Raw genomic sequence first — 24,658 nt, 5'->3', positions numbered from 1 at the left:
TGAGAACCACTGCTCTATCGTGTCTATGAGATTATGTATTACCAAATTTTAATGGGCTTGCATTGGCCCTGCCCATCTGGCCAATGATCTCTGTTCAGAGCAAGGATGATGGGCCAGGTAGAGAACATAACTGGTTTGACTGACAGGCATCTTCCCTATGTCATCCCCACTTTACTGTGCATACATCGATCTCCCTTGTGTTGGATTCCTCCTCCCAGTGATCTGTGGGGAATGGGCTGGTGGTTCAATAGGGAGTGTGAAATTGCAGCTTCCTTGTGAAGCTGACCAAATGGCCGTGTTTATAATGGCTGGCCTCCCTTTTGCTCCTTTCCTATCCTATATAATAAAGAGGTTATATGCAAATTGACCCTCATGCCCTCACAAGATGGATGCCTGTGACCAGGCCAGCAGGGGAGTTAGTGAGGGACAACCAAACGACTGAATAAGCAGGTTGTGTGGGGTGACCAGGCCGGCGGAGCAGCCGTGAACGGTGACCAGGCCAGCAGTGGGGGCAATTAGGGGTGACCAGGCCAGCAGAGCCGGGCAGTTGGGGGCGACCAGGCTGGCAGGGGAGCAGTAAGAGGCGACCAGGCTGGCGGGGGTGGGGGGGGCAGTTAGGGGCAACCAGACCAGCAGGGGGCTAAGTTCTGGCGATTAGGCTGGCAGTGGGATCAGTGAGGGGCAACTAGGCTGGGGTGGGGCACCAGGCCAGCGGGGGGGGGGGGGGGGGGGGGAGTTAGGAGTGACCAGGCTGGCAGAGAGGGGGAAGTTGTGGGTGACCTGACCAACAGCGGGGGGCAATTAGGGGTGATCAGGCCAGTTGGGGGGAGGGGCAGTTAGGGGCAACCAGGCAGGCAGGCAGGTGAGTGATTAGGAGCCAGTGGTCCAGGATTGTGAGAGGAATGTCCGACTGCCGGTTTAGGCCTGATCCTGGGGATCAGGCCTAAACCGGCAGTTGGACATCTCCCAAGGGGTCCCAGATTGGAGAGGGTGCAAGCTGGGCTGAGGGGATCTCCCCGCCACACCCTGTGCATGAATTTTGTGCACCAGGCCTCTAGTTATTAATAACTAGCTAATTACATTGGTCTCAAACTGAGGGCCCAAATTTTTTGAATAATAAGAGTCTACTGGCTATTTGCTGACAGGGGCTCCTCAGGACGCTGTATACCAGGAAGAACCTCAGACTGAATTTCCCACACTGCTTGTTTACACCATCTGAGTCAACCACTGCAGGAAAGTCCTGGTTTATCTTTCAACCAATGGACTTATACTTGTTCTGTCCAATCAGAACTACACAAATAATATCCTCATTTGTATCTATAGATGACCAATCAAAATTACATGATTTAGATCCATCAGAATGGTATATTGGAAACCTCATTTACATGAAAGGAGTTAACAATGGGAACTTTGGGCAGGAAAATTCTCTCTAAAAGGTGACTTTGCCTTTGTCTTAGTGGAGCACAACTTAGGTTGCTACCTGAATCTGTGAGTACCAGGCTGCAGTTCTTTTTACTGAAATAAATACTTATATTTCTTATTAAAACCTAAAATTAATTTTCATTTATAGTTTTAACTTGTTGCAAGAGAGAAAAAAAAAAGACCCTACAGGAAGTCAATTCAAAGATTCACTCTTGGTAGAGGTACTTTGCAGAGGAAAAAAGATGGATAGAGTATATAGCAAAAGAAAAAAATGCATAAAGTTATTTTTAGACTCTGACTTTCAGTTAAAGTCTTAATCTCACTAACGTTTACCTAAGTTTCAGGATTTTATAAAAAATGCTAACTCTCTTTCCAGAAGGAGGATATAGAAGTTTGAAAAGATTTTCTTTTAAGGGATCCAGTAAAGAATCCCCAGTAAGGAATCTCAGAAAACAGAGGTTTACAGAGTTGTCCAAGGTCATGCAGTTTTTTGAGTTACAGGAATGGAGGAAAAAATAGTCCTCTTGGCTGTCATGTATAAGTTATTAAGCATGGAATGCATTGGTCTGGCAAGATGTGGAGTAGATTCTTAAAAGCTGTCTTTGTATGCAGTACTTATAAATGCTTGATAAAGTATTTTTTACAGGTTCTTTAAATGCACCATTGAGCCAGCAAGAAAGTGAAGGAAAACTTCAGAAGCCAAAAATATGGGGAGCCAGGGATCCAAAAAAGGTATTGAGTGCTAAAAATGGCCATCTACCTATCTTAGGAGGCCTCACCAAATCTAGAACTTCAACTTTCACAGGACTTGTAAACGCCAGGGACTTCATTCAAAACCTAGTACAAAGCAAAGTGATATGTCAAATCAGAGATTTCTACACAAAGCTGGTACTACTGAAAAGAAACATCTGCAGTGAAAAGGTGAACTAGAAAAAAGAAGGAATAAAATTGAAACTCAATTCCCACACCCTCTCTACTCCCTCTTCTCCCTGCCCCCAAACAAACATATTTGATTGTTTTCTGCCTTTCTTCAGGAGGGTAAATTTACACCAAAAAGCTGTAAATTCACAATCAATCCAGACTTCAGATGATTTGTTGTAGGAAGTAAGGCTTGGATGTATACTAATTGTGTGGCATGAAAATTCCCAAGTTAAAAATTAATAGTAAAGTGGACACAGCTAGACTATGCAAAACGAAAATTGAGTTATTACCACCTAACTCTCATTAAAGGAGCTTCTTAAGGATGAATTTATGAAACCAAATGATACTACATAGAAGATTTGATATACAAAAAAGAAATAATAAACCAAGAATATGGTAAGAGCACAGGTAAGTCTAAACAAATATTGACTAAAAAAAATGTTTGCCGATAAAAATACTGGATAATGGTGGTGTGTACGTTAAGGTAGTATTTATTAGAGTTAAAGCCCTCCAAAGTGCTTACTTCTGTGTGGTTTAGAATAGGCCTCCCCAAGATGTGTCTCTGGCATTAATTTGAGCGGGAGTCAATGAGACCCTGCAGGCTCTTGGGAAAATTTTACTTCTCCCATAAAGAATTTAAATTTGGGGACTTGCCAATAATAAGAGTTATTAGCAGAGATAACTTTTTATGACTTATCCATAGAGCAGGGCAAACATCTAATTACTGAATATCTGTTCTTCCTATTGTCCTGACAATGACCTTTCTCCCCCTCACAACTCCAAGGTGTGTTGCTTTATCTTTAACTTAGAATGTCATGGATACCTGTTGGGGGAGAAACTATTCTAGGAGCTGAGTGCTGCCAGACCCGTGAGCTAAATTGGAGCCAGACTGCTGATTGTTTTCCATAAATCCCCTTAGAGACTATCTGATCAACCCTTCTCCTACATCCTGTGATGTGCTGGCTGGTTCCTGGAGCAGGCAGTTGAGCTGCCCTGTCCCAGGCAAGCAGGTAAGGAAGGTATTTTCCCTTATCTGGGACAGGTCACCCTTCTTTACCCTTAGCTATCCTGCCCTTTATTCAAGAGGGTAAATTTACACCATATAATCCTTTAGTGCCTGCAGCTCATATTTTATGTCCCCTCATATTTTATGTCCCCTCATTTTCCCTTTCTCTCTCTGAACTTCTCTTGTATGTATGGTTTCTGACTGTCATGTATGTATGTGGGGTTCCCATACATATGTACATAATTAAATTTGGTTTATTTTTTTCTTCTTTAATCTGCCTCATGTTGATATGATTATTAAACCAGTTTGAAGAACCTAGAAAGGTACAGGAAGCCGAAACCAGTTTGGCTCAGTGGATAGAGCATCAGCCTGCGGACTGAGAGGTCCCAGGTTCGATTCCAGTCAAGGGCATGTACCTCGGTTGCGGGCACATCCCCAGTGGGGGGTGTGCAGGAGGCGGCTGATCGATGTTTCTCTCTCATCGATGTTTCTAACTCTCTATCCCTCTCTCTTCCTCTCTGTAAATAATCAATAAAATATATTTAAAAAAAAGAAAAAAGAAAGGTACAGGAAAGTTTCTTTATTCTCCACATTGGAAAGGAGGATATTAATAAATTTAAATCTTTATTAATTATGCATACAAAATAAGTGGGTAGAAATAAATCCAGATATATTGAACACAAACATAATTGAACCTAATTCTTCAGTTAGAGGACAAAGATTTGTAATTCAATAAATAAGCAACATTCAGCTATCTTCTGTTTAAGAGACATACTTAAAACATAAGACTATAAAATAATGGAAAGCATAATGATAGAAAAAGATATGTCAGAGAGATCTGGTGCAGCAATATTGTAATCAGACAAAATAGACTTAAATTTTACCAGTGAACAGAGTAATCAGTTTAGCAGAATGATTTAAATTTAAAATGAATTATTTATTTCCAGAATTTTCCATTTAATATTGTCAGACCACAGTTGAGTATGGGTAACTGAAACCATGAAAAGTGAAACCTCAGATAAGATCTTCAAAATTTACTAGTTGGCCATGGCCGGTTTGGCTCAGTGGATAGAGCGTTGACCTGCAGACTAAAGGGTCCCAGGTTTGAATCTGGTCAAGGGCAAGATCCTTGTGCCAAGGAGGTAACCAATCAATGAGTTTCTCTCACATTGATGTTTCTGTCTCTCTCTCTCTCCCCCTCCCTTCCACTCTCTCTAAAAATCAATGGAAAAATAGCCTCAGGTGAGGATTAACAACAAAAAATAATTGGAAAACAAAATAAAATTTACTAATTGACTTTTGTTTTTTAACAAATAACATGAATCAAAGATTAAATAATATGAAAGTTAAAAAAAAAGTAACTGAATGACAATAAAAACCTTTCATATCAATATCAATTGAAGAATCTAGAGGGAAATGTATTACCTTAAATGCTCCTGCTTTAGAAGGCAATGCTGAAATTTAATGAGGTGAACATTTAACCTAAGAAGTTTTAAAAAAAAAGAACAATAGAATAAATCCTAAGAAAGTAAAAGGAAAGAAATAATTACCTTAAAATAATAACCTCATGAAAAGTACATAATAATTTGTTGATCAAATCCAAAGTTGGATCTTTGAATAGACCAATAAAATTGGCAAGACTAATTAAGATGGCTGAGTAGGAGGTTGCAGTCACATGTGATGAGGCATTGATAAAAGAAGAAACCACAGATAAAGAAGAAATTAGGAGATGATGAAAATTTTATGGGCTGCTACATCCAATATATTTAAAACTGAGATTAAATGGATGGATTCCTAGGAAAATACAAATCACAAAAACTGGTCCAAGAAGAAATAGAGACCCTCAGTAACCTTTACTAATAAAAGGGTTTTGTGCTAATTAGACTGGATGTCTTCCATACATCATTCCGGACATCCTTCCTGACAAAGCTGGGTCCCACGGTGCCGGGTGCCTGGCCGGGCGGCGTTGCCTGGGGTCCTGGGTGTCTGCTGCCGGCCAGTGGGAGGGAAGCCCAGGTCCTGGGTCCCTGCGGCCAGCCAGAGGGAAGGAAGCCCAGGTCCCGGTTGCCTGGCTGGAGGAGGAAAGCCTGGGTCCTGGGTGTAGGGTCTGAGGCAGAGGAAGTTAGGGGCGATCCAGGCAGGCAGGCAGAGGTGGTTAGGGGCTATCAGGCAGGCAGGTGAATGGTTAGGGGCAATCAGGCAGGCAGGTGAGTGGTGGTTAGGGGTGATCAGGCAGGCAGGCAGAGTGGTTAGGGGTGATCAGGCAGGCAAGAGGTTAGGAGCCAGTGGTCTTGGATTGCGAGAGGGATGTCCAGCTGCTGGTTTAGGCCCTTGCAGGATCGGGCCTAAACCAGCAGTCAGATATCCCCCGAGGGATCCCAGATTGCAAGAGGGTGCAGGCTGGACTGAGGGGACCTCCGCGCCCCCCTGCACAAATTTTGTGTGCACTGGTCCTCTAGTCCTATAATAACCAAAATAAATCTAGCTAACAATATAACTCTTCTCATAAAGGTAGAAAAAAGAAACAGGCCTAGAAGGTTGCTTGCTTTTTTTTTTTTATTTTTTTATTGTTTAAAGTATTACATGTAGTAGTACATATATCTCCTTTTATTCCCCCCATTGACCTTCCCCCAGCCTCCCCTACCCCCTGTCTCATGCCCTCATCTCCCCCTCCCCCCCAGTGTCTTCTGTCCATTTGTTGTGCTTATATGCATGCATACAAGTCCTTTGGTTGATCTCTTTGCCCCCCTCCCCAACACTCCCCTGCTTTCCCACTGTAATTTGACAGTCTGTTCGGTGCTTTACTGCCTCTGTATCTATCTTTTTGTTTATCAGGTTATAATGTTCTTTATTTTCCATAAGTGAGTGAGATCATGTGGTATTTTTCTTTCATTGCCTGGCTTATTTCACTTAACATAATGCTCTCCAGGTCCATCCATGCTGCTGCAAATGGTAAGAATTCCTTTTTTTTTATAGCAGCATAGTATTCCATTGTGTAGATGTACCACAGGTTTTTAATCCACTCATCTGCTGATGGCCACTTTGGCTGTTTCCAAATCTTAGCTGTGGTGAATTGTGCCACTATGAACATAGGGGTGCATATATCCTTTCTGATTGATGTTTCTGGTTTCTTGGGATATATTCCTAGAAGTGGGATCACTGGGTCAAATGGGAGTTCCATTTTTAGTTTTTTGAGGAAACTCCATACTGTTCTCCACAGTGGCTGCGCCAGTCTGCCTTCCCACCAGCAGTGCACGAGGGTTCCTTTACCTCTGCATCCTCGCCAGCACTTGTCTTTGTTAATCTGTTGATGATAGCCATTCTGACAGGTGTGAGATGGTACTGCATTGTCGTTTTGATTTGCATCTCTCAGATAATTAGTGACTTTGAGCATGTTTTCATATGTCTCTTGGCCTTCCTTCTGTCTTCTTTCGAAAAGATTCTATTTAGGTCCTTGCCCCTTTTTTTATTGGATCATTTACCTTCCTTTTATTAAGTTGCACAAGTTCCCTGTAGATGTTGGAGATTAAACCTTTATCAGTGATAACATTTGCAAATATGTTCTCCCATACAGTGTGCTTTATTGTTGTTTTGTTGATGGTTTCTTTTGCTGTACAAAAGCTTTTTATTTTGATGTAATCCCATTTGTTTATATTATCTTTAGTTTCCATTGCCCTAGGAGTGGTATCGGTGAAGAAATTGCTTCGGCATATGTTTGAGATATCTCTGCCTATGGATTCCTATAGTATTTTTATGTTTTCCCATCTTATGTTTAAATCCTATATCCATTTTGAGTTTATTTTTGTGTATGGTGTAAGGTGGTGATCTAGTTTCATTTTTTTGCATGTATCTGTCCAATTTCCCCAACACCATTTATTGAAGAAACTGTCTTTATTCCATTGTGTGTTCATGCCTCCTTTGTCAAATATTAATTGAGCATAGTGGTTTGGGTCGATATCTGGATTCTCTATTCTATTCCATTGGTCTATATGTCTGTTCTTGTGCCAGTACCAGGCTGTTTTGAGAACAGTGGCTTTGTAATACAGCTTGAAATCTGGTATTGAGATCCCACCTACTTTGTTCTTCTTTCTCAGGATCGCTGTGGCTATTCAGGGTCATTTTTTTATTCCAGATGAATTTTTGGAGAGTTCTTTCTAGGTCTGTGAAATATGCCGTTGGTATTTTAATGGGGAGTGCATTGAATCTATATATTGCTTTGGGTAGTATGAACATTTTAATGAAGGCAAATTCTACCTTAAATAAAAGGAATGGACAATTCCATTCTCACATAAACTTTTCTAAAGAATAGAATAAGGTTGAATATTTCCTAATTCATTATATGAGGTTAATATAACCTTGACTCTAATAACAGAGGGGTATCTGAAGGGAAAATTAAGATCAAATTCACTCTTCAGTTTCAAAGTAAAAAATGCTAAAACAAAATATTAGCAAAGTGAATGCAATTAATGTATTTTTAAAATGCTTAAAAAACTAGCAATACAAGTTTTGTTTAACATTAAATATTGTAGTTAGAGGGCCTAGATCAGTGGTTCTCAGCCTTTCTAATGCCGTGACCCTTTAATACAGTTCCTCATGTTGTGGTGACCCCCAACCATAAAATTATTTTCGTTGCTACTTCATAACTGTAATTTTGCTACTGTTAATGAATTGTAATGTAAATATCTGTGTTTTCCGATGGTCTTAGGCGACCCTGCTAGCGGTTCTCAACCTGTGGGTCGCGACCCACAGGTTAAGAGCCGCTGCTGTAGAGCCTAAGACCATCGGAAAATATTGCATTTCTACACCATACAAAAAAATGTAGTTCTAAATGAATTAAGGATTTAAATGTAATAAACAAAACCTTTTTAAAGTGTTAAAAATGTTAGAAGTATATAGAAGTGAATAACTTTATGACCTTGCAATAAAAAAATAATTTCAGCCCAGATGGTGTGGCTTAGTGGTTGAGCATCGACCAATGAACCAGTTCAATTCCTGGTCAGTGCAGGTGCTTGGGTTGTGGGCTCCATCCCCACTGGGGACCTACAGGAGGCAGCCGATCAATGATTCTCTCTCATCATTGATGTTTCTATATCTCTCTGCCTCTCCCTTCCTCTCTGATATCAATAAAAATATAAAAATAAAAAAATAATTTCAAAGCCCCAAAAGATCAAAACATAGAGATTGATAAATTTAATTACAAATTCAATTGTATTTCTGTTTGTCAAAAAAAGAAAGAAAGAAAGAAAGAAAGAAAGAAAGAAAGAAAGAAAGAAAGAAAGAAAGAAAATGCAAAGACAATCAATGCACTAGGGAAAGGTATCTCCAACACATAAAAGTAAAGTGGAAAATTATTTGTATACTAGAGGCTCGGTGCATGAATTCGTGCACCAGTGGGGTCCCTCGGCCTGGCCTGCGGGATGGGGCTGAAACCTTATCTCCAACATCCCCCAAAGGCTCCCGGATTGCGAGAGGGTACAGGCCAGGCCAAGGGACCCCACCAGTGCATGATCAGGTACGGGGAAGGATGTGGGAGGTTAGCCAGCCAGAGAGGGACCACGGGAGGGCTCCAGGGCATGTCTGGCCCATCTCACTCAGTCCCGATCGACCAGACCCCAGCAGCAAGCTAGCTTACTGGTTGGAGTGTCTGCCCCAGCATCTGCCTCCTAGTGATCAGAGCATGTCATAACAACTGGTCGACTAGTCAACTATCTGCCCCCTGTGGTCAGTGCACATCATAGCAAGTGGTTGAGCAGCCTTAGCATATCATTAGCATATTACACTTTGATTGGTTGAATGGCTGACCAGTCAACCAGACACAACATATTAGGCTTTTATTATATAGAATATAAAGAACTGCAATTAAAAGCCAAATAATTCTCCCAAATGGAAAAGACATAAACAGGCATTACAACAAAAAATAAATAATAATGACCATAGCATATGAGAAGATTCACAATCTCGTTAATTGGTAAGTGCCAATTAAAACTCCAAGATACAATCAAGTTGCCAGGAGGAAATACATATCCTTGTAAAGGGCAAAGAGATGATTTGCTATCTTTTCAATGAAATTGTGGGTGTTTGCTAGTACAAAGGTAGAAAAACTTACTCTGCAAGGAGTCAGGTAGTCAATGTTTTAGGCTTTGTCCACACATGTTTTCGTTGTTTTGTTTTGTTTTTACCACTATGTAAAAATATTTTTTAGAAAAATCTTAGCTTAAGGGCTCTACAAAAACAGGCTACTAACCACTACTGGATTTGGCCAGCTGGCTGTGGTTTGCTAGGTTGTTCCTCTTGGGTTGACTTTCTATGGACCATGCTGTTTTAAACTCTGAAAAGGTAGAAATTTTTCTTGACAGTAATGCTATTGAAAAGATAACCTCAGACATTACATTTTATTGGTCTAGGCCAGTGGTCAGCAAACTGCGGCTCGCGAGCCACATGCGGATCTTTGGCCCCTTGAGTGTGGCTCTTCCACAAAATACTACGGCCTGGGCAAGTCTATTTTGAATAAGTGGTGTTAGAAGAAGTTTAAGTTTCAAAAATTTGGCTCTCAAAAGAAATTTCAATCATTGTACTATTGATATTTGGCTCTGTTGACTATGAGTTTGCCGACCACTGGTCTAGGGCCAATGAAAATTTTGATAGGCCAACCACACCTGAACCAATAGTTATGGAAAACAGTTGCATTAACTAAAGAACTTGAAGAAGCACATAAAATTCAATCCACCAATTCTACCTTCAGATATGTTCCCTAGAAGAAAGCCTGTACATGTACACCTGGAGGCTTTAATAATAATTAAAAAGCTGTAAAGAAAATAAAAGTTCATTGATAAAATATGAATAAAATATTTTAATACATTCATAAAATGAAATACTAGAATACTACACAGATTGTAAAATAACCAACTACAGCTAAACAAATCACTATGGTACACTCAAAAATAATGATTTTGAAATGATGAATGAAAAAGCAACCAAATCCTGTGCAGAATTGAATAGCTATGAAGGGGAAAAGGATAGAATGATTATGGATTCAGGGAAGGCTTAGTTCAGTGGGTAACAGAAATGCAAACAAGCATTTACAATAGAACATATAATTTCCATAATTGAGTTGTAAACAAGGTTCATTTGAAATATGTGACAGGGCAACCATTTTTTCAATTGCAGTTGACATTTAATATTATTCCATATTAGTTTCCAGTATACAGCATAGTGCTTAGACATTTAAATAATTTACAAAGTGATTCCTTCTAGTAAGTCTAGTAATCACCTGGTATCATAGTTATTGCATTACTAGAGGCCCGGTGCATGAATTCGTGCAACACTGGGGTCCCTCCGCCTGGCCTACAGGGATTGGGCCAAAACCGGCTCTTCGACATCCCCTGAGGGGTCCCGGATTGTGAGAGGGCAGTTCTCAGGTGACACACCTTGGAATCGGGCTCTCTCCTCTCTGGTTCTGGGTGCGTCACCCAAGAACTGCAGCTGCCAAGTCACTGCAGCTCGGCAGCTCCTGCATTGAGCATTTACCCCCTGGTGGTCAGTGCACATCATAGCTACCGGTTGGAGTGTCTGCTCCCTGGTGGTCATTGCGCATCATAGCTACCGGTTGGAGGTCACTTAGACTTTTATATATATAGATTATTGACTATATTCCTTATGCTTGCTTTACATCCTCATGACTATTTTGTAACTATCAATTGTACTTGTACTTGTTATTTCCTTAACCATTTAGGAACCTTGACAATTGTACTTGTTATTTTCTTAACCATTTTCACTCAAACCCCCATCACCCTTCCATATGGCAACCATCAGTTTTCCATGTCTATGTGCGTGTTTCTATTTGTTTGTTTTGTTTTTTAGATTGCACATAAGTGAAACCATATTATATTTGTCTTTCTTTGTCCAACTTATTTCAACTAGCATAATAACCTCTAGGTGCATCCATGTTGTCACAAATGATAAGATTTATTTTTTTATGGCTGAGTAATATTCTATTGTATGTATGTACCACCACTATTTTATCCACTCTCCTATTGATGGGCACTTGGGTTAACTCCCTATCTTGACTATTGTAAATTAACACTGCAATGAAAATAGAGGTGCATATATCTTATTTTATTATTTTTTTGCATATATCTTTTTGAATTAGTGTTTTGAGTTTCTTTGAATATATACCCAAAAGTGGTATATAAGGCTGTTCCATTTTTAATTTTTTTAGGAACCTCCAGACTGTTTTCTATATTGGCTACATCAATCTGCATTTTCACCAATAGTGCATGAGGGTTCCCTTTTTTCCACATCCTCACCAACACTTGTTTCTTGATTTAGTGGTCATAGCCATTCTGACAGGTGTGAAGTGATATCTCATTATGGTTTTAATTTGCATATCTCTGATGATTAGTGATACTGAGCATCTTTTTATATATCTCTTGGCCATCTGTATGTCCTCTTTGGAGAAGTGTCTATTCAGGTTCACTGCCCATTTTTAAATTTGATTGGTTTTGTGTTTTTCATTTGGTTGGTTGGTTGGTTTTGTGAGTGTGTGTGTGTGTGTGTGTGTGTGTGTGTGTGTGTGTGTGTGTGTTAACTTGTATGAGTTCTTTATAAATTTTGTATATTAACCCCTTATCAGATGTATCATTGGTGAATATCTTCTCCCAATCAATAGGTTGACTTTGTTTTGTTGATGGTTTCCTTTGCTGTGCAAAAACATTTTAGTTTGATGTAATCCCATTTATTTATTTTTTCTTTTGTTTTCCTTGCCCAAGGAGATATGTCAGAAAAAAACATTTCTAAGGGAAATGTCAGAGAGTTTACTGCCTATGTTTTCTTCTGGAGTTTTATGATTTTTGAGTCTTACATTTAGGTCTTTAATCCATTTTGAGTTTATTCTTATATATGGTGAAGAAGGTAGTCTAGTTTTATTTCTTGCGTGTATCTATCCAATTTTCCCAACACCATTTATTGGATAGCCTGTCTTTCCCCCATTGTATATTCTTGTCAAACATATAGAGTTGGGTTTATTTCTGGGCTCTCTATTCTGTCTCATTGACCTATGTGTCTGTTTTAATGCCAATACCATGATGTTTTGATTACTATAGCTTTGATATCAGGTAGTATGATGCCTCCAACTTTGTCCTTTCTCAAGATTTCTATGGCTATTCAGGGTCTTTTGTGATTCTATATAAACTTTAGGATTATTTGTTCTAGTTCTGTCAAAAATGCCATTGATATTTTGCTAGGGTCTGCATTGAATATATAGGTTGCTTTGGGTAGTATGGATATTTAAAAGTTTTCATTCTTTTTATCCATGAGCATGGTATATGCTTCCATTTATTTGTATCTCCTTCAATTTCTTTCTTTGATATCTTGTAATTTTCCAAGTACAGGTCTTTTACCTCCCTGGTTAAATTTATTCATAGGTATTTTTTTTTAATGCAATTGTTAATGGGATTGTTTTCTTAGTTTCTCTTTATAATAATAGTTCATTATTGGTGTATAAAAATGCTACCAATTTCTGAATACTAATTTTGTTTCCTGACACTTTACTGAATTCATTTATCAGTTCTAGTAGGGTTTGTTTGTTTGTTTGTTTGTTGTTGTTTTTGGTGGAATCTTTAGGTTTTTATAAATGTTATCTGCATTACAGGGCAACTTTTTATCATTGTGTGCATCTGACAACATCATTTTCAACACATTTTTTATTTGATTTGAATAATTTGCCAGCTATAGGAGAGGATCAGAACATTCAAGAATGCAAAAACATAGAGAACATTAACTATTGTATGAGATATATTGTAAATTTTGATGACTTTAAGTTCTTTGGTATTGCTGAAGCATAAAAAGCATGGAGACAGAGGAGCAATGGGTAGTTGTTTCTTGAGAGGAGACTGAAGAGGAAAGGGCCAGGTGATAAAGGAATTTGTATGCACTGCAAACTGTTTGCATTTCATTACATGCAACAGAAAGTCATGGTGGAATTTGTACAAGGGAGTAATAAGATCAGAGCTTTTCATGAGAATGCCTGTGCTGCCTTGATGGTAATGGGAAGCGTGGACAGAGAAGGCAAAAATGTAGGTGGAGAGATCTGTTAGAAAACTATCCTGTGAGTCTTAAAGTGGCCTCAGAATACCCTCCACACCGTGCTTTTGATGGCTGCAGTCAAGTAGGCCTGGGGCCCGTGATAAACCCTGCCAACCAAGCCAATATTGAAAGGTGGGTGATCTTAAAAATATGAAATACATATTTTAAGCTGGAAAGTGGTACCCAGCACACTTCTCTATTGTGATTACTTTTCATGGACAAGAGTTAAAATTTTCTAATGATCAGAACAATTTAAAAATAGAGTAGATCTCCCACTGAATTTCCCTTTTCCTTCTAACAGTTGTTAGCAGTGATAATTTATATTCAGATTAAATGCTTTAATTTTATCATATACAAATTAAGTAGCTAATTAAAAAAAAGACCATTTGCCTATCATGTGTTTATCACATGAGCAAACTGTTTTGTTTTGGCTTTTTTTTTTTAATTAAAAAACTATTACAATAAGAGATATTTTAAAATAAATAAATCATCTAAGGCCATTAAAGTAGAGTATTTTGAGGTAGAATCTTCAAGACTTGTGTTTTGTTTTGCTTTGTTTTGAAGGTAAAGAAGAAGTACTCTAGAACGACTCCTACAATTTAGGGTAGCTAGGTATCTCTTTCTCTTTACTGAGGTAGGGAACCCTTGGTGGTGGTGGAGGTGGTGAGTTGTAGATGGGATGTTGGACATCTCGTTGAAATTGTAACATTTCTCGTCATATAATAAAACATAACAATGAGGTGTTTGTTGCTTCTGACAATCTGGCAAAACATCTAAATATTTGTTATGTGCCAAATACAATAATTAACTGTGATGATGGGACAAATAAGACTCAGAAACATTGTGACTTCAAGTTTCACTCACCAAGGAGTTTTTTGATTGCGTATAACTGACTGACTGAAAATTAAATTTCAAAACATGGAATTGAGCCTAGTCCTCTGTCTAACCAGTTCCATGTGCTCTGATGCCGCCGGGCAGGAAAGTCCCTACGGGAACAGGCTGCACATTCCCCTCACATGAAGACATGACTCAGTCCCAGAGACGTGCTCATCCCCACACATCCCCAAGATGACTGTGTGCGTCTTCCCAGCAGCCCTCTATACTTCCTTTATTGACAACACATAGAGAAAGGGAAAGAAGAGGCTGTTTTACAGCATGAGTTGTTGGACACCTGACATTCACAAGACTGGAGCTCATTCTGGCCTCGGGGGAGAGCCGCCTGCACCAGGCACTTTGAGGATGCCTATCGCTACATACCAACAAACACGTGCATCTGATTCACTTCCACTAGATCTCTCTCTGATGCATTTCCTGTGGACATCTGTGACCTTGGCTCTGGGGTAGGAGTGGGGCCTTGAGCACTACCCAACAGCAGCCACAGGAAGAATCCAGATAGGGACAGCTGTTCAGCCTTGGCACAATTTACCTTTAAATCTCTGGCTCTCTTTGACTCCGACCTTGGGCAGGGGTGCTCATGAGAAATAGTCCAAACTTGGATAAGCAAGATAAAGAAATGTGCCTTCTAAGCAACCTCTGAGTGAGAAAGTTTGTATCTTACCTTGACATAATCATATTCTGAATGTAATCTATTCCCAGCTCCTCTTGGATCTGCAGTGTTTCAGGAAAAGTGCCAAGTGAAATACAAGTATCTTTTAGACTCTTGCTTTCTGCTGTATACCATACAAATCCACTTGCAAAGATAAAACTTTAACCCCCTCATTTAAAAATTTTTTTTAAAAATATTTCCCAATTACATTATACATTCAACATTACTTGGATTAGTTTCAGGTATACAGCAGAGCAGTGATAAAATCATATCCTTGACCAAGTGTTCCCCTTGATATTTCAGATACCTACTTGGCACCATAGGTAGTTATTAGAATGTTGCTGACTGTGTTTCCTATATTTTACTTTACAATCCCATGACTATTTTGTAACTACCAATTAGTACTTCTTAATTCCTTCACCTTTCCCACCCAGCCCCCCAACCTGCCTCCATCCTGGCATCCATCAGTCTGCTCTTTGTATCTATGAATCTGTTTCTATTTTGTTTGTACATTTATTTTGTTCTTTAGATTCCACATATAAGTGAAACCTTATGGTATTTGTATTTCTTTCTCTGACTTACTTATCTTAGCATAATACCCTCTAGGTCCATCTATGCTGTTGCAAATTTTAAGAGTTTATTCTTTTTTATGGTCAAGTAATATTCCACTGAAGCAGAGTGCTCAACCCAGGAAAGAAGGCGTCTGTGGATGGTGTGGGAAAGGAATTTAGCACAAAGACCTTGGCAGCTGTCCTTCCAGCCCCTTAACCCAATCTTTTCCTGTATCACTCCAGTCCCCTCTAAGCCACCATCTGTTCACTAAAGCCCAGATTTTGTGTACTGGTCCTTTAAAAGAGTGCCTAGGTTTCCAGTAGTTCCCCTTTTCACCTGGAAGAACAGAAGCCCCACTGATTTTCATAGCCAGATATTACATGGGCACCTCTTCCTGGCTCTGGTGCTCTGGGCGAGGAAACCTGGCATGGTTTTGAGGCCTCTCATTCCTCGGGTGGGAAACTTCTTCAGTTGAAATACCCCTCCAGATTCTTAACTGCCACACATAGGTGCAAGGCCAGCATTTTTTAACATTTCTGCCCTTCCTACCAGTCTAGACATAGCTTCTTTTGTATATCCTTAGTTATAAAACTTCTGTTCAGCTAGTTTTTAGATAGTTATCCAGGTTGATTGCTCTGTAGTTTAGTTGTAATTTTGATATGGTTCTAGGACAAGGTGAGTGTAACTTCCACCTATTCTGCTGATGTATTGAATCTCCAAACTGCATCATTCTTAGTCCTTTCCATCAGACTGTCATTCTTATGATGCAGATGATTGCATTCACTGACAGGCCGAGTGAAAAAAAAATCTTTAAAATTTAACTTGATCTGTACATGCAGATGTATATCCATGGTGGTGTTTAGTATGTATTTTTATTATAATACTAGAGGCCTGGTGCATGAAATTTGTGCACTTGGGAGGGTTTGTTCCTCAGCCCAGCCTGCACCCTCACCAATCTGGGACCCCTTGAGGGATGTCTGACTGCCCGTTTAGGTGGGATTGGGCCTAAACAAGCAGTTAGACATCCCTCTCACAATCCAGGACTACTGGCTCCCAACCGCTCGCCTGCCTGCCTGCCTTGATTGCCCCTAACTGCTTCTGCCTGCCAGCTGGATCACCCCTTACCCACTCCCCTGCCAGCCTGATCGATGCCTAACTGCTCCCCTGCTGGCCTGATTGCCCCTAACTGCCCTCCCCTGCCGACCTGGTCACCCCTAACTGCCCTCCCCTGCCAGCCAGGTCACCCCTAACTGTTCTCCCCTGCAGGCCTGGTCCCCCCAACTGCCCTCACCTGCAGGCCTGGGTCCACCCCAACTGTCCTCCCCTGCAGGCCTGGTCCACCACAACTGCCCTCCCCTATAGGTCTGGACCCCCCTAACTGCCCTCCCCTGCAGGCCTGATTGCCCACAACTGCCCTCCCCTGTAGGCCTGATTCCTCCCAACTGCCCTCCCCTTCTGGCTTGATCTCCCCCAACTGTCCTCCTCTGCCAGCCTGGTCACCCCCAACTGCCCTCTTCTGGCTCGGTCACCCCTAACTGCTCTCCCCTGCAGGCCATCCTATGGCGGCCATCTTGTGTCCACATGGGGACAGCCATCTTTGATCACATGGGGGTGACCATCTTGTGCGTTGGAGTGATGGTCAATTTGCATATTACTCTTTTATTAGATAGGATTTAAAATGCCAAATCCTAAAGAAAACTACTCAAAATATGTTTACAAAATATGTTTTAATGTAAAAATTCTTTTCAAGTATAGTGATTTGGGAATGCCATTCGACAATAGTTTTTTCAGTACATATTAGTACATTGTAACTTTTAAAAGTAGGCCAGAAAAATTAAAGAAATGAAAGCATTCATAGGATCCATTTTAGTAGGGGGAAATTGTGTGTAATTGAAAGACAGCTCCAAAAATATTAAACAATGTTGTCTGTCTTGTTTTGGCTCTTATCAAATTGATCGTATTATTACAGTAGAGTTATTGTCTGTTCTAGTCCACCTGTGATATTTGATCATTTTCGGTAGAGGTGAACTTACTTTCCCAAGGGAAAATAATATCTTCCTGTTTCCTTTGGTTATGTTCATTTTCTGCTGCTTCAGGAACTGGGTCTTTGGTGACATCACAAAGATAAGGGATAGTTTCAGTCACATCTTGCTAAATTGAGCCAGTGTCAGGGTATTCAAATGGCTGAAGGTGGTGGAGCCTGTTCCCAGTCTGTTAAACTAACAGTGTTGCTTTTTACTCATTTAATACTCAATGAGTTTCTTTCTGCTAAGAAATTCAGGCTCAGATTAATTTCTTCAGTAAGTCTTTGAGGTAGATGTTGTGGATGAAAGGGGCCACATGCTGACCTGACAAGCTCAGGGGAGGCCTGCATGGCAGTCTTGCAAACACAGAGACCTAAAGTAACCACAAAGGATGATCTGAAATTAAACTTGAACTAAAAGCAGTTATGGTGGGTAGTTACATCTAGGCCAGTATCTTCACTGATAACGTCAACCTTTATCATAACTGAGCCTATCTGTCTTTTTGCATCTATAATAGCATACCCTTGAAATGTCTGAGAAACTTGTAACTTCCCTTTTTCTGGACCCCTTGGGGCACAATCTAATGTGCCTGGGCTCCAGGACAGCACCACAAATTCCTTCATTGTTATCCTTAATTGTTCTGGCACTCACCTAAGTATGTGCCTATCATTTTACTTTTTATCCAATCCCAGGGGTTTCCCTGCTTTGCTTTCTCCCTCCTCTCTAGTCTATCACCAATGGATTTCATGTAACCCACCTACGTCCCTTTCCTTTGATTGCAATGTATAAATACAGATGTAACCCGCCATTCTCCGGAGTATTATCTCAATTCATTGAGGTTCTGCTTCCTGGCATATGTCAACAGTTTGGCTAAAACAAACTCACAAAAATTCTTTATAGGTTTCAATGTTGTTTTTTTTTTTTACGTTAACAATGTTAATAAAAGTAAAAGAGGTTTTTTTCTACAATGTATGATTTTTCTTCTCCTGTAATATCCTTAATAAATCACTAAGGGACAATTGCACATTCCGGCAGAGAATGATTAATATTATTCTAAGGTGTCTCAAAGACAAAGGGTCAGGTTAGTACTATTCAATGATAGGAATGCTCACCTTCTCTCCACATCAGTCACTTGTGGGCTCAGACTACCTTGAACCTGGCTAGACAAACGTCTCTTCATTCTGACTTGTCCCACTCTGTCTAATCCTCTCATCCTTCTTACCTAAAACCCTCTTTAATTTTTTTCTACTACTTCTAGCCATGTGACCTTTTAAAATCTTTAACACAAATATCTCTTGAACTTTCAGTTCTCAGCTTCCACAACACAGTTATCACTGTGCTAACACTGGCCTCTGCTGTCCTCTTTTTTCATCTTGTGTCTACTACATGTGGACAAAAAAGGGCTTCTATGAAAAGTAGCCTCACAGGGAGATCTGATCAAAAATACCTAACTGGGCAGCTGATGGTGCCTCGTCATGCCCAGGCTTAGAAATTCTTTTGCAAAAGGCTTTATCTTTTGCTTAAGCATGCCCTGTCCATTGTTTCTGTGTGTCTAGGTTAACACACCTTTGAAATGCCTCCTTTCAGACGCCTCCTTCTAGAGTGGACCACCCTCTTACTCTGATTCCTGCCTTGCTTTCTCCCGCCTTCATGCAATCTTCCTTACATTCCCTTCTTAATCTCAAATGCATAAAAGAAACTGCAAACTATTATTCTCCAAAGCATTTTTCTCAGTTTCTTGAGATCTTGCTTCCAGACATATCCTCGGTTTGACTCAAATAAATAAAGTTTTATAAAAATTCTCTACAGCTTTGGACATTCTTACGTTGACATAAATACAGCATCTTTTCTTGTCCTTTCATCTCTCTACCATTTCTTCCTTGATTGTTTTTATCCAGTCTCATTATTTCAGCTACGATCTCTTGGCAGACAGCTACCAGACCTATATCAACGAGTCCAATATATTTCCTGAGTGGTAGACTCACTCTTCCTCTGCTAACGTAAGAAACATTCAAATCTGTAAAGAATTTTTGCGAATTTATTTGGGCCAAATTGTCGACAATTGCCAGGAAACAGAATCTCAACGTATTGAGATAATGCTCTGGAGAATGTTGTTGTTGTTGTTTTTTTTAACCTATTTTTATAAATTACCATCAAAAGAGGAGACATAAGTGGGTTACATGAAACCCACTGGTGATAGATTAGGGAGGTAGGAGAAAGCAAACTGGGAAAACCTCTGGGATTGGATAAAAAGTAAAGTGACAGACACATGCTTCTTTTACATAGGTGGTTACAAGATAGTTAATGGTCATCAATTAACACAATAACAATAACAATGAGGGAATTTGTGGTCTCTGCCCTGGCCCTCTGGTACATTAGTTGTGCCCTGAGGTGTCTGGAAAAAGGGAGGTTACAAGTTACCCTGACATTCCGAAGGTATGTTATCTAGAAACAAAAAGACCATAAATAGGCTCAGTTAAGATCGAAGTTGATCTTTGTCAGAAAAGATTCCAGCCTAGGACATGACTATCCACTATAAACTGCTTTTTAATTTAAAAGGTTTCATTTCAGACCATCATTTGTGGTTACTTTAGGTCTCTGAGTTTGGAAAGCTGCCACGCAGGCCTTCCCTGAGTTAGTCAGGTTATGATGTGGCCCCTTTTTGTTCACACCTCCCATTTGCAGGACACTTCATATACTCGTGCTCTTGTGAACCCATAAACTTTATGAAATCAACATTGTTCTGGTTCATCTAGGCTTGACATGTTAGTGGTTCTTAATAACTTATTTTTAAAATATATTTTTATTGATTTCAGAGAGAAAGGGAGAGGGAAAGAGAAAGATAGAAACATCAATGATGAGAGAGTGAGAAGGCTAAAAAGGGCTAATTCTAATTCTAATAGTGTTCTGAATCCATGCCAGCAAGCTCAGTGTACATTCTTGATAACCTATAATTAAGTCACTGCCTCCTTCCCAGATACTGGTCTTGCAGAACCGGTTACAGAGGCCATGGGGCTGTGGACAGTGCACTGCTCCAGAGTTATTAACACTGGCGCCAGGCCAGACCATCAGATATGGCCTGGAGACCCCCAACACCTGGGGGCCTTCTTGCAAGGCCAGCGAAAAGGACCGGAAGCATAATCCATATTTGCGGGACAAGGACCACAGGAAGATATAAAGGAAAGCCCCACGCATGTTCCTTCACTCAGATTTGGAAGGTTGTTCCCTGAGTCCGCCAGTGTATTAAACAGTGTTCCTCCTCTTCTTTGAAGCGTCCTTGGTTTTCTTTGGTCTTCTGCAACAAGAGCATCATTGAACAGCTGCCTCCTGCATGCCCCTTCCTGCGGACCCAACCCACAACCCAGACATGAGCCCTGACCGGGAATGGAACTGTGACCTGGTTCATAGGTTGATGCTCAGCCACTGAGCCACGTGGGCTGGGCTAATGATTTCTTTATTACTCCCCATTCAGTAGTAAATTCCCAGGTCCTAAAATTTTGATCTGCACAGGATCTCCTGAATCCTTCCCTTACATTCCTAAAGTAAGGTGACCAGATTTTAACATTGGTAAAGCGGAACACCATTGACGGGAGGCGGGGGGGTAAATATATTTTATTGATTTTTTACAGAGAGGAAGAGAGAGGGATAGAGAGTTAGAAACATTGATGAGAGAGAAACATCGATCAGCTGCCTCTTGTACACCCCCTACTGGGGATGTGCCTGCAACCAAGGTACATGCCCTTGACCGGAATCCAACCAAGGACCCTTCAGTCCGCAGGCTGATGCTCTATCCACTGAGCCAAACCGATTTTGGCCCGGAGAGGGGGGAGGTTCTTGATTGATTAAAAATCTGGTCTATAATGTAATCGCTTTTGGTTTTTTTAATAAAAGGAAATTCACTTCTTAGATCATCGTTGAATTTTGCATCCTCTTTTCTTACTCATTATGTTAAAAATCTAAAAAAAATAATTTGAAATTATATTATAAATTATTATATACATATTGCTTAAAAACACAGTAAATAGGCACATAATTACATGAACATATTTTATTGTTAGTTTATAAATTAAGTTAATTTGATTGTTATAAAGTAACTATATTTTAAAAATTATTTTAATCCTATATTTCTTTCTAAATAATAACAATACTAACTTGTATTATTTTTCCTCTGAATTTGCCGTAATGTAAGTCGTAAGTGTCACTTTCAAGGCCGGCGCTAGACGTTTTGCCGCCACTATAAAATATAAATAATACAAGTACTGTCTGCTAAATTGAAGAAAATTTATGTATTTATGAAATAAATAAATAAATTACTTACCTAAATTATCTGAATAGCTGATTTATAATGACATCACTTGTTTAACTAGCTTATTAGCATGCAGTACGATGTGTATCGTCTGAGAGACAGTTACAAAATGTTTTCGTCGTTGCCAATCCCAAAAAATGCCATTGTTCATTAAGTCCAAACAATGGTGGTGGAATTCTAACAACTGATCAACAATGCAAACTTTGATAAGCAGTTCTCGATAATCAGTTCTCAACAATTATTTGTTAATATTAAAGTTTACCATTATAAAATTAACAAAAATAATATAAAACTCATATCCTGGCTAAATAGCCACATGGCCTCCGAAACCGTATATTCCCTTCCCGTTCTCCCGCCGTTCCCTAGCTTGTCGTGCATTCTTTCCAAAAATCGGGACTTTTTAAAAATGCCGCGGGACGCAGGACAAATTGTTAAAAATCGGGACTGTCCCGCCAAAAGTGGGACGTCTGGTCACCTTATCCTAAAGCCAACATTAGCCAGTATGAACACTCTTTTCCTGGATTTCTAAACTAACATTTTAGTAACTATCCTTACAAATGCATAATTTCATCTTTTCTTTATCCCACTCCTCAGATTTATAGCCAGTTGGTTACAAGCACACATAATAACCAGGACTTGCTATCGGCATCTGACGTGGAGGGCAGACTGATGGGCCTGAGCCCTCAACCTCTGGAATCTGATGCTGTCTCCAGGTAGGCAGTGTCAGAATTGAGTTGAATTATAGAACAACTAGCTGGTGTTGGGGAATTGTTTGGTTTAGGGGAAAAAGCCACACATCAGAATTGGTGTCAGAATCTTAGCACTAAAGGGTTGTTAAGAGTAATATTAGAGTCCCCTTCAAGACTTCATATCCCAGAACAAAAGTGAATGAAGAATGCCTGATAGTTTTTATTTGTACAGCTGTTTTTAACTTGGCACATCTGTCTTACATATTTACATGCAAAGTAATCGTTTTATAAGGCATACCTTAGACACAGTTCTGAAGGATTTGGAATTTGTCTTTAGCCCCCATTTTGTTCCTTCTTGATGTCATCTTGAATTTCATTACAACCATTGTGCCTGCTGCTTGCTGGGAAGGATCTGAGGACTCCAGAAACATGGAATATCAGAGCTGGAAAAGTCTTAGGTTATCTTGTCCTAACCCCCTCATTTTACAAATGAGTAAACAAAGGACCTGAGAGGCCAACATGCTTGCCCTAAATGACCTGCACTATGGAAGAAATGCCTGTTGAGAGTTTGTAAACCATTAGACCGTAAGTATTTCACTTAACACATTGAGGAAGCTTCCAGCTAAAGAGAAGTACCTTTAACAATGGGGTTTTAGCTGTCAGCCAGCCCGAAGGGACATTTGCAGATTAAAGAGGCAGTCTTACATACAAAAAATTATATATAATTTTGCTGCAACCTCTCAGAACATCATTCTTACACCTAAAGGACAAGTATGAAGGTTTATTTTTGGAGTCAGTAACCCATGACCTAGTGTCCAAAGTAATGTTAGGTGGCATGTGTTTGTGGCCACCTTCTACTCTTATCCTTATTGCATAGGAGAATGATCAACTGATTAACAACTTCTGCTTTGAGACTCTGATAGTCTAGTCACCCTCTGCCCAAATCTATTCAGCAACTTCCTTACTGAATTCTCATATTATTAACATTTAGTTTTATTTTTTTTGTGTGCTTACTATATTATCTGTCAATGATGATGATTTTTGCCGTATATATGTATACATATAAGTATATATACATATATATGATTTATTTTGTTCTCTTTTCTGATTGAAGTGACTACATAAAATTTTAATTTACCAAGAATTTAAAAATTAGGCCCTAGCCGGCTTGGCTCAGTGGATAGGTCAGCCTGAGGACTGAAGGGTCCCAGTTCGATTCTGGCCAAGGGCACATGCCTGGGTTGTGGCTTGATCCCCAGTGGGGGGCGGGCAGGAGGCAGCCAATCAATGATTCTCTCTCATCATTGATGTTTCTATCTCTCTCTCCTTCTCCCTTCCTCTCTGAAATCAATAAAGAAATATATTTTTTTAAAAAGAATTTAAAAATTATATAAATAGCTTTCATACTATTTATCTTTGATTTTCTTGAATAAACACTATTTTTGTCGAGATCTTTTTTCCCCCCTTCATTTATTATTTAATATACCTTTGAGTTAAGCTTGCTGGTAACTTTTCTCAGATGCTGGCCTCTTCATTTATAAATGAGTTAGGCCGATAGTTTCTGTCTCTGTGTGAGGCAGGCAGTGTGATGGTTAATTGCTTGTTTTCTAGAACCCCATTACCTGGGTTCTATTCCAACTTCACTATTTACTAATTGTGAGATCTTGGAGAAGTTACTTAACTTCTTTGTGTCTTAAGTTTATTTGTATGTAAAGGGTGATATCAATCACATAGGTATTTTGTGAGAATTAAATGGATTTTTAGTCCCAGCCCCCCTACAATAGTGCTTGTTATACAAAAAGCTCTTTTTAAGTATCAGCTATTTTAATGCCATTCTGGCCAGGTTTTGGTATCGATATGCTAACCTCATAAAATAAACTTAGAAGTGATGTTTCTTTATCTATAATCTTGAAACACTCAAAAGGCAGAAGAATTATTTATTCCTTGAGGATTTTAAATGAGTTATGAAATCATCTGGAACCCTTATCCTTTAATTGGGGGGAGGGGGAAGTGCGTTGATATGTTCACATTTTCTTCCTCTTGTTGAAGTAGTTTTGGAAATAGGTATCTTACTAGGAAATTATACTTTCTATTTGCAAAATATTAAGA

General features: G+C 39.6%; 1 long non-coding RNA gene across 1 annotated transcript in view; it reads left to right on the top strand.

The window, feature by feature from the left end:
• Window positions 1-3,002: 3,002 nt before the first annotated feature.
• Window positions 3,003-24,658, top strand: part of LOC129147716 (uncharacterized) — a 53,561-nt gene continuing 31,905 nt past the window's right edge. Inside the window, exons 1-2 of the long non-coding RNA XR_008554984.1 lie at window positions 3,003-3,353; window positions 22,455-22,573. This is a non-coding gene — a long non-coding RNA (uncharacterized LOC129147716). The remainder of the gene's footprint in view (window positions 3,354-22,454; window positions 22,574-24,658) is intronic.

The sequence above is a fragment of the Eptesicus fuscus genome, chromosome 3 (assembly GCF_027574615.1).
Source record: "Eptesicus fuscus isolate TK198812 chromosome 3, DD_ASM_mEF_20220401, whole genome shotgun sequence".
In the NCBI taxonomy this organism is placed as follows: Eukaryota; Metazoa; Chordata; class Mammalia; order Chiroptera; family Vespertilionidae; genus Eptesicus; species Eptesicus fuscus.
The sequence above is the reverse complement of the archived record's forward strand: the minus strand, read 5'-3'. Positions and strand labels throughout refer to the sequence as shown.